This window comes from Anguilla anguilla, chromosome 2 (assembly GCF_013347855.1).
Source record: "Anguilla anguilla isolate fAngAng1 chromosome 2, fAngAng1.pri, whole genome shotgun sequence".
Classification (NCBI taxonomy): Eukaryota; Metazoa; Chordata; class Actinopteri; order Anguilliformes; family Anguillidae; genus Anguilla; species Anguilla anguilla.
In genome coordinates, this window is record NC_049202.1 from 59,263,451 (window position 1) to 59,277,093 (window position 13,643).

The 13,643-nt window shown below is 41.1% G+C and overlaps 1 protein-coding gene and 1 long non-coding RNA gene across 2 annotated transcripts in view; both read right to left on the reverse strand.

The window, feature by feature from the left end:
- Window positions 1-13,643, reverse strand: part of LOC118219848 (hemicentin-1-like) — a 508,226-nt gene that overhangs the window by 466,129 nt on the left and 28,454 nt on the right. The gene's annotated exons all lie outside the window — the stretch shown is intronic.
- LOC118219893 lies at window positions 1,509-6,894 on the reverse strand. The gene is made up of 2 exons (XR_004763880.1): window positions 6,391-6,894; window positions 1,509-1,690 (listed from the first exon to the last, which is right to left on the reverse strand). It is a non-coding gene; the product is annotated as an uncharacterized LOC118219893 (long non-coding RNA).

The window sequence follows — 13,643 nt, forward strand, 5'->3', positions numbered from 1 at the left end:
AAGTTAAGGCCAGCACTAACCTCCTTGAAATGATTGGAAGTAACATTCAGCCAGTTCAAGTTAAAATCACCCATAACAATCAATTCAGCATTGGAATAATGGGACAGTAGATCCGCTATTGCATCAATGGAGCCTAACTCAGCAGATGGGGGTCTATAGACCCCAACCACAATTACTGAGTTAGGCCCCAGTTGAACCTTCAGTGCAAGGAATTCAAAATTTCTTGGAATTGTGACAGCTTTTAAGATTGTTACAGAGAAACCTGTTTTAACATATATACTCACCCCTCCTCCCCTACCAGTTCTATCCACTCTGTATAAGTTGTAACCCAATAGAGCTACATCTGAGTCACTGATGCTATTTTTAAGCCAAGTTTCACTTAAAACCAGTATATCCAGGTCAGTCTGCATGACTAGTATATTTACATGATCTAATTTCTTAAGTAAACTTCTAATATTTAAGTGAATAATTCCTAATCCTTTTCTGTTTCTAAAGGTAGTTGGATTAAATAGAATGGGAACAGAGCTGGTGATAGGAAGCTGAAGGGGAATTGTAATTAAATTGGAAACAGTAACAGCACGGATTGGATAATGAGTGGGATATCTAACAGAGATTCGGGTAGGAATGATGGGAGGAGAGATATACTGTTGAACATTAAGTTTAAGGATACGAGAGTAGGGAGAGCCAGTGGTACAGACCGGAGGAGAAGGAAAGGGAAAGGCCACTGAGGACGAAGGAAAAAATTGCACTCCTAACAGATAGGGGGTGCTAGTACTGGAAACAGAGGCCTGGGGTAAAACCTGAGAAGAAGAGGGGAGTTCGGGGGTGTGTGTAGGAGAGGTAAACAGTCAGTCACGTGGAGAGGACTGCACAGCGTGCTGCAAGTTAGCCGCTAGCATTCGGCTACCCTGCCTGTTTGGGTGGACTCCGTCTGACCTATAAAAGGAAAAGCGGTTCCAAAACAAATTAAAATTAAAATTATTAATTAATGAATAAATTATTTATTGATTTATTCATTCATTCAGACCAGAGATTTGTTCCCACTATTTGAGTCTTTTCTTCCTCCTGGGGAGGTTGTGACCTCACTTGCTGGATTCCTGGGGATTCAGACTGGGTATGGGCCTGAACTAGTATTTCCTAGTTTCTGTTTTCGGGAGAAATATCTGGAGCACCACATGAAGAAGGCCTCTTAGATTATTAGATGATTGTTTGTGCTGTTTAGAGACCCTTAAGGAGGCATTCACATCCATCTGGCCTCCTGTGGTTAAGACCACACCCACTGCATGGCAGGCATATGAACCCCACACCTGCACAACACCATCAAAGCCCTTTACTGTTGAGACGGTTTACATGTCTGTTTAACAGACCAGAAAACTCTATAGTATAGTTAATACATTTACTACATTTTAAAAACTACTGTGATCAGTCCAATCATTCTGTATTTGTGACTCCTGCTATTAAAAATAAAATAAAAAACATGAAATAATCATATGTTATGCTTCTGGAGGTTCATTGTACTTGGCAACAAAGCGAGTAAAATTCAGTGTTTATTAAATGAAGAAATGAGGTCACAAGGAAATGCTGTTGGGATGCTGTGTATTTCTCCATTGAGCATCAGTGCAGAGCTGCAGTGTCAGGAAGCACACACCCTGGTGGTTGGGAGGAGCATTGCGGTGATTGTCAGCCCACTCTAAAAATAAAACAATGGTATGTGAGAACAGCTATTGCTCACACGTGGACACAGATAGGAAAGGAGATGTTTAGAGACGTTTGTGCAGCCTGGATGTGAGCTTCAGGTGCTCATTGGTCAGTGTCATGGCGGACGTCACATGTTAAGCAATATGAACAGGGCTGGCCACACTCAGATCACACAGCTCCGGCAGATGTCTGACAGCATGGAGGAGGAGAGGAACAGAGGCTTTAGCAGCATGAGAAAAAGACTTCAGAGAAGATCCAGTGAGAATTAGAAGATGAGAAGAACCTGAGGAAGGAGATATGACAGAGGGAGGAGCTCCAGGGAGTGAAACAGACCAGAAAAACTGCAGAACTGTGATGATTAAAGCATGATGTCAGAGGAACTAGAATATTCTCACTGCATTTTACTCCAGGGCTGAACCTCTCCTGTATTAAACCCCTGTCATGACACTACCTCGATGGATGACCTTGCTCTTCTGAACCAGATATTACTATAAAAGGAGATGTCTATCTTACCAGCTAGTTTAATACCTCAGACCATAATCTGTCCAACAATGATTATTTGCAATGACGGATTCCCCATTAGTTCTCTATTGCCATTTAGCCCATCTTTAACTGTTGATACCAAGCTGTCCAGTCAGAGGATGGGTTCTTCCTCTGTAGCCTGATTCCATGTAAGACTGGGAACCTTTTTATCATCTATGTTTGAGCCCTTTATTTTGTACTTGCAATTGTTTTATTTTTATTTATTTATTATTATTATTATTATTATTATTATTATTATTATTATTATTATTATTATTATTATTTGCTTTTTTGGGGTTGAGACTTGGTCCTGTCAAGTTTTTCTTTCTTTTAGCTGGGTGTCCTCAGACTGGACAGAGGGACAGGCAAACAGCCCTCACCTCGCCTGCCTGTCTCAGCTGATAGGCAGAGGGGTTACCAGGGGAGACTGGAAAAGGGTATCCGGCAGCAGGGACCCCCATCCCGGCCTTTTACTTTACACAGACTGGCTGAGTCCCACACAATGGGAAAGCAGCAAACTGGGTGACCTTTCCACAGAGCGCAGCCACAACTCATTAACTACAGCCACTAAATGAGCTGCGGCGTGATTAAACAGCTGCTCTGTGTTTGTGTGTGTGTGTGTGTGTGTGTGTGTGCGTGGGAGTGTGTCTGTGTGTATACGTGTGTGTGTGTGTGTATATGTGTGTGTGTGTGTGTGTGCGTGAGCGTGTGTGTGTGTATGTGCGTATGTGTGAGTGTGCATTTGGGTGTGTGTGTGTGTGTGCATGGGTGTGCGTGGGTGTATGTGAATATGTGTGAGTGTGTCCGTATGTATATGTGTGTGCATGTGTGTGTGTGTGTCTGTGTGTATACGTGTGTGTGTATGAATGTGTCTGTGTGTATACGTGTGTGTGTGCGTGTGTGTCTGTGTGTATACGTGTCTGTGTGTGTGTGTGGGTGAGTGTGGATTTGTCTGCGTGTGTGTATGTGCGTGCAAATGTATGTGAGTGTGTGTGTGTGTGTGTGTGATGGAGGATGTAGAATGGTGTGGTACAAAGCCTGTTTCTCATTACCCTCATTTCCCCTCAATCAACATGCTCCCCACTTCTGATTGGATCTCCTGATTACAACCACATGCAAGGGGTCACGGGTCAAGGGTCACAGAGGTAGTGGTGTAGGAATGTGGGGTACAGGCAGAGGTCGCAGGTCTTTGCTCTTATAAAACTAATCTTTAAAAACAAACAGACACAATACAAAACTGGTGCAAGGTTTAGCCAAGTACTTCACTGGCTGACTGTTTTCCAAGAGTGCTTGAAGTTCAACATCAGACAACATGAGATGTGCAAGATCTGAATGTAACTTTTAAAATGTGAAGGCTCATTGTGCCGTATAATGAAATTTCATTATGTTGAAGGCATACATGTATAGCACTGGAACACATATTTATGATCTATTTTTTCTGTGTTTATTTAATTCCCATTCAGGAAGACAAAACAGAATGAGTTCCTCTGTAAATGAAGGGGGCTGAAAGCCTGTGGAAGGTTTCCTGCAAGTCTATAACCGTTAGGGAAAGGAGTTTTCAAGTCTGGGTTTGGAGGTTCGATTCCCAGGTGGTGCACTTCTATTGTACCATACGCACAAACATACCATACACATACCCACTCCCCTGTGTTCTGTTCCAATCACCTGGATTTGGGCAAACATGTTCGTTATCTTCAAAATAGGTTAAACATTGTCAATGTCTGATGCCTCACATGGAGACAAATGACTGCCAGAGAAAACACCTTTATTGTGCACTTTAGAAAAAACAGAGAAATAGGAAGCGAATCGGTTTTTTTGTTTTTTGTTTTTTTGGGAGATTTGTCACTAAATTATACTTATACCTATAAATGTTTTGGTTCCATACTAGATAAACATATGAATTTTTACAATGGTATAGGGACTTCAATCGGACTCCACAGGGAGAGCTCTGGGACCTGTGATAAGCAAACTGAAGGTCTGCATACTTTATAAGTACAGGCTTTCAATAAACACCGAAGTGAGCCACTATAGTATTTGGACAGCGAGCCTCCACCTGGCTGTCGGTGTGCATGTTACTATGCGCTTTCATGGCCTATGGCCTTCTCCGGCATTTCCCAGTGAAGTGCTCCAACAATAATCCATCTGCATACAGTACATACAAAAGAAAAACAAAGAAAACGAATGGGCAAAAACTTGACCGCGAGATGTGAGATGTCGCTTGGACTTCACAAAGGGGAAATTCTGAAGAGTGAGAGTGAGTATGAGGTCATATTTTTAGGGAAAGGATTACAGTGCAGACATTCGCTTTGCATCTGCTGATTGCTAGATTTCATTCTTGACTATTTATAGTAGTTGCATATTCTTTTTCTTCTTCTTCCTCCTCCTCCTCCTCCTTCTTCCTTTCTTCATCTTCTTACTCATTCTTTCTTCTTCTGTCTTATTCCTCTTTTTTCTTTCTTCCTTCTTCTTTCTTCCTATTATTGTTGATCGCTCATTTCTGATTGGGTATGTTAGTTGCTGTTATGCACGACTGTAACATTGTTGTTGCTTAACGGTTTAAATTTATATAACAGGAGCAGGAGCCACTAGCGTACTGCCGGTGCCAAGAAATGCAAGCATAGCAACCTATGTTAAAAACCTTCACTGCAGACTCCTCTACCTGTCTCAGGTGCACCAACAAAAATGTATATTTTTCTATGCCGACAAAAGCATATGTCATGGCTTGAACATCGCTATGGAAATTTCTAGATGGGAAACATATGGACCAATGTAAGTCCTTCTTCCCATGTTTCACAATCCTGGAATCCTCTCTCTCTCTCTCTCTCTCTCTCTCTCTCTCTCAAGGAAAAGTATTTATAACTGGGACGCATTCAGCGCTAGAATGATGAAACAAAAATCCTGGATCCACATAAAGCCAGCAGAATAACGTTCCAAAGTTTGACACAATGATCTGATCCATAAATCGCTAAACAAACAGTGTTGTAAGTGAATGTATGTTTCCCTTTGTTTTCCGTTGCCAATTGAGTGGTATTGTGAAATGTATATATTTTTACTATATATATATATATATATATATATATATATATAGTTAACCCTTTGTGTTATGCACAAAATCCATCATTCAGTGTGGCAGTGAAAGAGAGTTCAAAGAGCATTATCATCTCCCTGACAACCACTTTAACTCCTGTGCTGCTCAGCATGTGCAGAAATCATAGACATCCCCTTTCTTGACCACAGTGATCAGGGTGCAATGAAGAGGACTGGTGCTGTGGCTAATGACACTGGTTCTATGAATTTTTTTTTTCTTTCCCATATTACTTACATTATGTTATTAATGATTTTTTTTTACATTTCTATTTCCCATTATTATCCAAGTGGGTGCTACACATTGGAGGGGGTTAGGGGTAATGAGTTTACACCCGCCACTTCACTGTAAAGCGCTTTGTGATGAAAGACGCAATAAAAATTCAACCCTCCACCGTTAGTTCTGTGCAGCCGCAGGTGACTTTCATTTTCAACCAAGACCAGACATACAAACATTTAATCCAAATCCCCAGTTAAAATATATGTAATACAGGAATCAATTGTGTACTGTTTGCACATCATCACATTCATTTTTCTGCGTTAGCTTTATTTCCCATTCAGAGAGCCAAATTTACCAGTCCAATCCTCAAGTACTTCCAAAAATGTCTATTTTCTTCAAAATTAGCTGCAGCGACTGTTGAGATTCCACTCCTGCCCCCAAGCAGCAGGATTATGACTTGAATGATGTCACAGTTTTCAGAATTACACCCTTAATGATGTCACAGTTAACAGGATGACAGCTTTAGTGATGTCACAGTTAGCAGTATTGTGGCTTTAATGATGGCGTAGTTAGCACGATTACAGCTTTAATGATGCCACAGTTTTCAGGATTATGACTTTAATGATGTCACAGTTAGCAGGATTATGGCTTCAGTGATGTCACTGAATAGTTTGCGAGTAGTCCTGCCGCTTATGGAAGGTAATTTGAGCAAATAACGAGGCGTTAATGTCATGTGGCCAATGAGGGACCTTGAATCAAGGCAGTCATACATATTCAGGATGTCGAACAACAACGCAAGGGAGCACGTCTTGCATAAATTACTGACGTTGTGCATATATTAAATTAAAATGAGTGTTAACACGTACAGTTTTATGGAAGGCCATTTGAGCAGATAATGGCCTTCAATAGTAGTGTGTTGATGTGACCGGAGCTAGTGATTCTTCATTTGTTCCTGTTTGGGATGACATCATGGTAAAATGGTTGCGTGTTTTCCCACCCCTCTTCCCTGAGTAGTTCGCCAGTTAGATAGGTTTTAGGTAGGTGAAACGTATCCCTCGCTTTACCTAGGTTCCTGCTCTTGTGCCCGCCTCTGTTTCTGAGAGTCTTCCTGTTTTGGTGAGAGGTACGTGTAGCCGTGCAGTCTTGTTCCTCTGTTTTAAGGTTCAATATCCACAATGGTACATTCATAACCTTTTGCATTTGTAGTTTCCTGGCCTCTAGTAAATCGCTGGATCCTACAGTGAACCAGTTGTTGCTGCATATAGGTATTTTGGGAAGACGTGCATATTCAACTAAAAGTCCGTGTTTTCACTGGATAACAAACCCTCCGATTCATTCACAGGTATCCGTCAGCCAGAGCGAGTGATTGATTCGCCTGGCCGAGGTAGTAAAGTGAGGGTGTGTCTTCACCAATCAAGGTGCGTGCATTTCTGAGGCTTAAGGTAGGCTAGAGGTATGATAAGTAGGATTGCCTTATGGCCCCCAATTCATAGCAATTGTCCGGTTACCTTGTTTATTGGTTTGTTTTCCCCCCTTTTAGGTTGCCAAGGTGTACTGCTGTTTTGCCTCTTTCTTAGCATAACATTACGTGCCTAAAACTTATCAGCTATTCTGTAGGTTTCCCCTGTTCCTATGATTTGGTAATATAGCTTTGTCAGAATATGCTATGGTGTTTGGTAGTTGTACGGCACTTGCTACCCTCAACGCTCATTAAGTGTATCCGCGCTGGTCGTGTTTTACTGCCATTGTTCGGCTGTTAAATCTCCTTTTTTTAAAACCTTAAACGGGCTACACTGTTTGTTGGCGGAGATACGGGAAATACTGTAATGGGCCTACCCTAATTGACATTTCAATTTCGAAATGATCGAAACTAACCAACTGGTTCTTTGTATTTGATTCATTGTTTTTAACTAGATCTATTGAATTGCTTAAATCAAGGTTGGCCGTGAGCCCAGCGCTGCTCTGGTGGGGAGGTTAGCTTGGTGGTTAGGTCCCTCACTGTTTGCGTTCCTAGTGATTGCACTGAATCACTTATTTAACACGAATTTGATGTGTTGAAGATGAGGTGGCACGCATGGTGCAAAGTAGAATTTACTTTAGGACAGCCCGTAATTGCTAGTAACCCTCCCACCGAGTAGGTTGTCTGCTCACTCCTCAGCGCCATCTAGTGGCCATTTTAGTCATTTTTAACAAGGGTAGTCTGGAAGTCCGTGTATGTATTCTGATGTTAAATTAATAAAAAATTGGTATCATTGCTTAAATTCGTCTGCTATTTTCTTGTAGCTTCTAATTGTTTTGGCCATTTGAGCTTGATTCTTTCCATACAGGTACTTCCAGCCCTCTATTTTAATCTCAATAAAAGTTAAAATCATTTCTTTTGAGCCATGTCTCTGTCTTCCTTCAATGAAAGAACCTGAGAAACTGTTGTAAAGTGTCTGAACTGTTTATTTCCTTGGGCGAAATTCCCAAGGTGGCGTGGTCTGGCTATTTACCCTTACCCATTGCCACACTGACAACTGTTGCCTACATTGGCTCAGTTGGCCCTGGCTTACTTGATAGGGTGTAGCGCTATGACTTCACAATTAAACTAAAACCAAATTGGCTTTATAAACATTCCTTTAGATGTCACCCATTGAGTCACTGAACACAAATCATACTCTGATCAGGATTTCAGTATGTTTTGTCTTGTGACTTTTCTTTTGGTTTGTGAATCACAAATACCCAGTGTAATGAACACAGAGGCTACAGTGTCTCTGGTATGAAGGCAAATTGTCTGTGGTAGAGTTTATTTCAATATTTATTTTAACATTAACAGACCTGGGAAACTGCCCAACACTAAAAACACACAGTGACTAGATGCTGAGAAAGAAACAATGCTTGACTGTTTATCTGAAATACGAGGACCCAGATTATTATTTTTTTTTAAAGGGTCAGACGGAATCTGCGGAGATGCATTTAAATATAGGGCGCTGGTGTCATTACATTCTATTGAAAACTTGTTTGTGTCTCACGCATGTTTTCATTTTTTTGTGTAAACTGAGAGTACAATGCTGAATTATACCATGTGCTCTGTGTAAACTGTCACAGTCCTCACCAAGGCACATGACACTACGGTCTCGTTTTCATGACTGACTAAATTAACTGTATTAACCTCAGTATTAACTGAGCTTCATTGTCAGGGGATTGGTTATCTCAGTATTAACTGAGCTTCATTGCCAGGGGATTGGTTATCTCAGTATTAACTGAGCTTCATTGTCAGGGGATTGGTTACTTAAGTATTAACTGAGCTTCATTGTCAGGGGATTGGTTATCTGAGTATTAACTGAGCTTCATTGCCAGGGGATTGGTTATCTCAGTATTAACTGAGCTTCATTGTCAGGGGATTGGTTACTTCAGTATTAACTGAGCTTCATTGTCAGGGGATTGGTTATCTCAGTATTAACTGAGCTTCATTGCCAGGGGATTGGTTATCTCAGTATTAACTGAGCTTCATTGTCAGGGGATTGGTTACCTCAGGATTTACTGAGCTTCATTGTCAGCGGATTGGTTACTTCAGTATTAACTGAGTTTCATTGTCAGGGGATTGGTTACCTCAGTATTAACTGGGCTTCATTGTCAGGGGATTGGTTACTTCAGTATTTACTGAGCTTCATTGTCAGGGGATTTGTTATCTCAGTATTAACTGAGCTTCATTGCCAGGGGATTGGTTATCTCAGTATTAACTGAGCTTCATTGTCAGGGGATTGGTTACCTAAGGATTTACTGAGCTTCATTGTCAGGGGATTGGTTACTTCAGTATTAACTGAGCTTCATTGCCAGGGGATTGGTTACCTCAGTATTAACTGAGCTTCATTGCCAGGGGATTGGTTATCTCAGTATTAACTGAGCTTCATTGCCAGGGGATTGGTTATCTCAGTATTAACTGAGCCTCATTGTCAGGGGATTAGTTACCTCAGGATTTACTGAGCTTCATTGTCAGGGGATTGGTTACCTCAGGATTTACTGAGCTTCATTGTCAGGGGATTGGTTACTTCAGTATTAACTTAGCTTCATTGTCAGGGGATTGGTTACCTCAGTATTAACTGAGAAGTGTAGTGTAGTCCTGCTGGATAAGAGTGTCTGATAGGAAATCCCTGTCATGTAATTTATGTCTTCACTGTCTAAAAGTAAGCCAGTGAGATGGGTCACCTGAATGTCTAGCCAAGGTCCAAGATTTATTCCTTAAATTAAAAGAATTTGACAGTTCATGTGAAAACCAGGGATTACTTTTATTCAAAGTTTTTTAAAGGGAGCATGTTTATGAACAAAATAATGAATAGTGTTCATGAAAAAGCCCAGTGCCAATGCCAACATGCTCATAATGTTTTATTTTACATTTGCAGAATTAAGCTCTTCAGATTTGCTCCGCACTGTGAACATCTTCACAGTTAACAGTTTTTGGTTCCCAATACATTCCAGAAAATTGGTAAACAATCCCAAAACCTACATTTGTCCAGTTTTCTGGCTATCCATTGAATAAACTCAAAGTTTAACTTTTGCAGCAATGAAATGATCGAAGCCTGGGGAACATTCCTATTGAAAACATTATCTGACAATCAAATGGAATCTAACTGAAATCTCACCCAGATCTTCTGGAAAGGCTTTGTGTTAGCGGGTACGAGCCAGCCGCAGGAGAACCTTTTTGCCCCTTTTTTTCCCCCACAATGCACTGGGACATGACTCTGAACTCCCACTGAACTTCAGGAACTTACAGGAGCTTTCTGCTCATCCACATTAACTGAGGAATGCACCGAATGGTAACGCCATTACAAGACAATGCAATTATTATTTTAGTTTGCTTTTAAATAGAGAAAAAAGCGAGGGCTGCCTATTAATTTCATATTGAATACCTCCTGTTGCCTGGTGACAGTGGGGAAATTCCGCAGGGTTGTGGGGAAATGTATCTTTGCCACCACCCTCATATCCTCCCCGCCCACACACACCTACGCACACACGCATGCCCACACACACACATACACACACACACACACACACAAACAGACCTGCACACACATTTACTCTAAACAAAAAAATCTGTTACCATAAGTCGGGACTGAACTGTGGTAAAAAGTATGAGTCTGTAATTCACCAGAAAGTGCAGATTTTCCATTGTATTGGCTGGGTCTTGACCCAATAACTGGCTCGTAGGTCCCAGGGTAAACGCACTCCATCTCTAATTGGCAGGCCCACACCAACGTCACACTGCCCTCATCAGTCACCCTCCCCACTAGTGTCACAGTGGGGTCAGGGTACCAGCACCATAAGCAACTGATCTTGAGTGCTCTGGCACTGCGCTTAATTTCATGAGCTAACGCTTCTCGGGGTGGGTGACCAGTTGTAAGCTGTGTCTTCAACAGAGGCCATCAGCCCTGGTCCTGGAGAGTGTGGCTTTTATTTGGCTGACCATTTCAGCCTTTTTGAATATCTGGAAATGAAACTAGCCAACCAAAACAAAGAAAAGTCTGAGAGTGCTTCCCAAAAAGAAAGCAAAAGGCAACAGAACTTCCAAAAGAGGGGGAAAAAGCACCATCTTTCTCAAATAAATAGTGACTAAATGTTCTAAAAAAATGTATTTTTTTATTGGGATAGACGGTTCTTTTTTTTTTTCTTTTTTTTTTTTAAACAGTCTATAATGTTTATAATTTGGCACAGATCTTCCTCTGAAGAAAGTGTGCTCAAACTTGAGGCAAAAAAATGACCCGTTTTTTTTTTTTTTTAAGTATTCTTGTTAGTTCCTGCTAATATTTTGAATGCAAGGTTAAAATAAATAGTGCAGTGACTGTGTGTGTGTGTGTGTGTGTGTATGTTAAAGTGCGTGTGTGTGTTTGTGCTTTTCCTGAGTGACACTGTAATACCCAAGTATATCCCCAGGGGGTGTACTTGCAGCTTCATGCTGCAGACATGTAGATGTTCAAATCAGAGTTTGAATATGAATTACCCATATTCAAAACAACAACAGCAACAATACCTCTACTACAACTACTACTAATAATAAAAATAAATTATTATTATTATTATTATTATTATCCTAATTCACACCATTTTGTAATTAACAAACATTTGAATAAAATACTGCATGTGACACAAAATCATAATCATGACATTTTTATTTAACCTTTATTTACCCAGGGTACGTTCGCTGAGCACAGATGCTCTTTTGCAGGCACGCCCTGCTTAACACTCATACACATTCACACCTGGGAGCTGCCCAGTACAACCACAATCCTCTATTGTTGGCCACTGAGCAGTTCCACTATATATCAGCACCCCAAAACTACCCACTGGTCAACAATATTGGGAGAATCAACCCCACCCCCACCCCCCTCCCTTCATTTTCTAAATTCCAATCCTGTCCTGCAAGGTCCCACAAAAATCTTACTTTTTGCTGAATTAGTGCTGTTTGTGACTGGGTGACTGGGGTCCCCACTGTTCCTCTTCTCCTCTGGTTTCTCGCTTTCCCGCTCCCTGCAGACACATCCCTGTTTCCTTCGATCGTTCCCAGGAAAGCCGTGGGAATATTCCTTCTTTCAAAAAAAAAAAGAAAAAAAGCTGAAATTAAAACAAAACAGAAAAACCTCTTCTGGATAACCCATTCACACCGGATGACATGTTTATCCTGGGATAGCCAGAGGGGAAGCCGTCTCTCTCTACCCCATAAGGACCATAAACCTGCTGCTATTGTCCTTCTGTTTCACATTACTGTGATCTTAGTTCAATTTTATTTTGAAGAGAGTGAGTGTGAGTTGTGGAGGGGGTGGGGGGTGTTGTGTGAGTGTGTAATGAACAGGCTGATGGAGAGAGGGTGTCCAAATACACTTCAGCTGAGAGATAGAGAGGCAGAGATAGACTGAGTGAGAGAGACCGACAGAGTGAGAGCAAGAGAAAAAGAACAAGACAGAGAGACAGAGTGGGAGTGAGAGAGAGAGAGAGAGAGGGAAAGAGAGGAAGCCTGGAAACAGGAGCCTGCTTGGCCTAAACTGAACTTGTCAAAATTGTGGCAGGCGTTTGTGTACACATTGCGTATAAATAAATATAACATATACACTTTCAGAGTGACTGAGTCCTTTAGCCAAGCCGCATATAGCATGGAAAAAATGTAAACTATTATTGCAGATGCATGCAGTCATGAAAAGGTCATGTGCACTGTTTCCCGGATTTCAGAATTCTGCGACCCCTTCTGTGTGACCAATTCCAAATATAACTCTGCATTTTTTTCTGTGTTCATGATTCCAAGTACAGCTCTCCTACCATTCCTTTGTTCTGGAAAGCTAAGCTGACATTTCTTTTTCATCCTCAAATTCCTGGTAGAAATCTTCCGCAGTGTTTCTATGGTCAGGAATACCGCATTCTATTTAGTTTTTGGGTTTGTTACCTCCACCCCTGAAGCTCTACCAATAACAAAGCCCTTTAGAAATATTTTCATGGTAGTTAGTGTAGCTAATCATTAGTTTTTTGTTTTGTTTTGTTTTTGTTTTTTGTTTTCAGTATAAGTACTTTGGGGAAAAAAACTTGAAAATCATGAAATGTAGTGTATATCACTGACTATGTTGGAGTACATTTTGTAAGGAAAAAAGGACGTCTCTCGAACGTGATGAAAAAGTACAAAGTTTATTTCCAATACCGGCAGTGACAAAGCGCACGAATGACACCTTGGATTCAGCAGAGTCAGACTGAACCACGAACCTTTCCAGAGGCTGCTTCTTATTTGTTTTCGAAGCTTTGATCAGGAGTGTTGAATACACATACTAAGAAGGATATAGTCAGTTTTTTAACACTTATCAATTAGGCCGTAGTGTATTGGCTGTCCTGTTGTGATTGAATTAGCACGTCTGTTGGCTTGGATGGTTCCCAATCTCTCACTCCCGGTCACTATTCTACCATTGTACCAACTGTATTGTGATAATGATAAGATCAAGGGAATGTGTGGCCAGCAGACAAATTGGCATCAGAGACAGATTTCTTACAATAGAAATTTTCATCACTCTCGCGTGCCCAGCTGAACTACGCTGACCTGAAGAAAGCTGTGAAAGTTGCACATTTAACTGTGACACTGAGAAGCTCTCAGAGAGGCTGCCATCCC